We start from the raw sequence: 3,504 nt of genomic DNA, 5'->3' as shown, positions 1-3,504 counted from the left end.
TTGGTAATGTTTTTTGTATGGTTTTAATATGCCAAATAAGCCAAATATTTCCCTTTTGGACTTTAGGGTACCTAATATCTAAAAGGTTAGCCAGATCAAAGAAAAAGCTTAGAATTTGACTTTGGAAAGTTTGTCAAAAGTTTAAACACTTGCTATTACAAAATAGAATCCCAGGTCACTAAAAGTCATTTATTTAGCCAAAATGATATCCCTCCTTCTCAGGATGAAGATATATTCCTATCTTATAAAAACATTCAAGTAACACCCTGGACGTTTTCATGTTACTCTCTTTTTTAGTACCTCATGACTGGCTTTGGTTAGATTTTCTATTTTAACCAATGCTTCTTCCTGTTCTCTCATTTTTAGCTTCTCTTTCAGTTTCTCTGCTTTGAACAGTTAGGTACAGTCATTAATAGCTTTCGGATCATCTCCATGAAGAGTTTCAGGATGCTGGATATCAAGCCATGTATTGTCTTGTTCCAATGGGTCTTTGAATTGCAGTACAAGGATGGAAACATGATGAGCAGAATCTTTGCTGCATTGTTACTGATCAGCTCATAATGTATTCATTATTCCAGTAATAGAGTGCTTGCTCTGCCACCTGCCACCTGGAAATGTGAGCTGGAGACACATTTGGCTAGTTGCCAGAAGAGAGGCTCCATGATCTTCCAAATTCCAATGGTTCAATGACATCTAAAATGTCTTCTAATTTGTTTAAGAACATTACTTCTTTCAGACTGTAAGGCTTTGGCCCATATTTGAGAAGTGCCATCACCACTGATTCAGTGAGGGTGCTATCCTTTTCTAAAAACTGTACTACACAATATGCCAGCTGGGGATGGTAGACATTCAGAGAGTTCACTTTGTGCAAAGGTATAGCACCTTGAATAAGACAATCTGTGCTCTTCTTTTAGTGGTAAAACAAATCCATTAATTATACTTCCCAATATATCTAGTAACTCTGCTATACCATTGTGAAGCTCTGTTTCATAAATAAACCTATGAAATGTAATATTTATCTGTTTTCTTATGTAAGCTCTCAAGCCTAAGAATTTCCCATAGATTCTGCAAAGACTTGTTTTAGGAAAAGCTCTCTCCCAGGTCAGGCATATGGCTTACACCTGTAATCGCAGCACTTTGGGAGAGTGAGGTGGGTAGATCACTTGAGGCCAAGTGTTCAAGACCAGCCTGAGCAACATGGTGAAACCCCGTCTCTATAAAAAATACAAAGATTAGCCAGGTGTGGTGGCACATGCCTGTAGTCCCAGCTACTCAGGAGGCTGAGGTGGGAGAATTGCTTGAACCCGGGAAGCAGTGGTTGCAGTCAGTGAACTGTAATTGTGCCACTGCCTGGGTGAGAGAGCAAAACTCTGTCTCAAAACAAACAAACAAAAAACTAAACAACAACAAAAAACTCTTCCCTGATGATTTTCAGTGTCAAAGCACTCTAAAAGCTACAATGCAAACTTCTGACCAATATATTACTTTGCTGTATTATGTTGGAAAGCTGGAGACTCTAAAAATCTTTTTTTTTTTTTGGAGACGGAGTCTCGCTCTGTGGCCCAGGCTGGACTGCAGTGGTATAATCTCGGCTCACCGCAGGCTCCGCCTCCCGGGTTCATGCCATTCTCCTGCCTCAGCCTCCCAAGTAGCTGGGACTACAGGCTCCCGCCACCATGCCTGGCTAATTTTTTGTATTTTTAGTAGAGACGGGGTTTCACCATGTTAGCCAGGATGGTCTCAATCTGCTGACCTCGTGATCCACCTGCCTCGGACTCCCAAAGTGCTGGGATTACAGGCAAGAGCCACCGTGCTTGACCTCTAAAATCTTAAGAAAAATTCATAAACAAACTGTAAATGAGGCCAGGTTGCTTCTGACATTGGTTTGTTTTTCTCTGGGCCAAATTCAGCTTCTGGACAATAGAAGGTGGTAATGTTTGAAACATGTCAACTTCAAACATATGGACTACCTCTGGGTAAACAGGTTCTGTGATCCAATTCCAATGAAGCGTGATAAATTCTTCCATTTCACTTAAAGTAGCTCATTGTACTTCCTTCCACTTTAGGTCATTTTGTGGATCAGAAGCAAAGTCAAAGAGGACACAACACTGATGTAACTTCCAAATGAAAAGTGTCTCTGGATCAGCAGGAGGAACATCGTTTAAAGATGGTAGTGTTTGAGTTCTTTATTATTGCTCATGCTAAACCTTGACGGAGTTTGCTGTTTGTCTTTCTTCACTATGGGCTGACAGATTGGTACATTTATTTTAGCAGATACTGTAGATGGGACAGCAACAAGGCTATTTTTCCTGAAAGAAATTTGCTCTGATCTTACTGTGTCTTGTCCTTCTTTTAAACTTTTTCCACTTTTCCCTGCTTTTGATGATTCTTTTTATTCATGTGCCGCCCCCAACACCCCGCCCTGGCCCCACCCCAAACACACCACCCCACCATTGCTTACTCCTCAAAGCTGCAGCGCCCCCACCTCGTCATCATGCCTCCCTGGCCACAACCACCACCACTGCCATCGGGGGACTGAGTCATTCACTGTTCTCATTCCCCTTTTCTAGGCACCCAGAGGCCGCAGTAGCTATGGTGGCAGCTCAGAAATTTTTTAAAAAGCAAAAATGTTACTTGTTGATTGAGGGTAAACTCAACTTTCCACACAAGACCCAATAAAGACAGCATGAGGCTAACCCGAATCTGACTTTTCTCTCTCTCCCTTCCCTCTTTTATTTTTTGGTTGTTTATTTAAAAGGAAAAAAAAAATCTTTCATTATCTTTTAGTAAATACATGAAAATGTTGTTCAAAAGCAAAAGCGAAATTTCATCTTTGCATTAGTGTACTATTCTTAATAAAAGGCCAGGGGTGGTGGCTCCTGTAATCCCAGCACTCTGGGAGGCTGAGGTGTGAATTGCTTGAGCCCAGGAGTTCAAGACCAGCCTGGGCAACATGATGAAATACAAAAAATACCAAAAAAAAAAAAAAAAAAAAAAAACTAGCCAAGCATGGTGGTGCATGCCTGTGGTCCCAGCTACTTGGGAGGCTGAGGTGGGAGGATCACCTAAGCCTGGGTGGTTGAAGTTGCAGTGAGCTGTGATTTCACCACTGCACTCAGCCTAGGCAAAAGAGGGAGACCCTGTCTCAAAGGAAAAAAAAAAAGGAGACCCAGTGTGGTGGCTCATGTCTGTAATCCCAGAACTTTGGGAGATTGAGGTGGGTGGATTTCTTGAGCTCAGCAGTTTGAGACCAGTCTGGGCAAACGTGGTGAAGTCCCATCTCCACCAAAAACTACAAAAATTAGGTGGGTGTGGTGGCTTGTGCCTTTAGTCCCAGCTATTCAAGAGGCTGAGGTGGGAGGATTGCTTGAGCTCAGGAGGCGGAGATTGCAGTGATCCAAGCTTGTGTCACTGCACTCCAGCCTGGGAGTCAATTCTGCTGTCCCGCAGAATTGAAGGAAATGATACAGGAAAAGACAGTACAATGGTTTCACTGGTGCCTTT

The 3,504-nt window shown here is 42.4% G+C and overlaps 1 pseudogene; it reads right to left on the bottom strand.

Moving 5' to 3' along the window:
• Nucleotides 1-276: 276 nt before the first annotated feature.
• On the bottom strand, nt 277-2,386 carry LOC111524787 (annotated as a pseudogene).
• Between the last annotated feature and the right edge of the window lie 1,118 nt (nt 2,387-3,504).

This window comes from Piliocolobus tephrosceles, chromosome 8 (genome assembly GCF_002776525.5).
Source record: "Piliocolobus tephrosceles isolate RC106 chromosome 8, ASM277652v3, whole genome shotgun sequence".
Taxonomy (NCBI): Eukaryota; Metazoa; Chordata; class Mammalia; order Primates; family Cercopithecidae; genus Piliocolobus; species Piliocolobus tephrosceles.
Note: the sequence above shows the minus strand (reverse complement) of the source record. Positions and strands in the feature narration are given on the sequence as shown.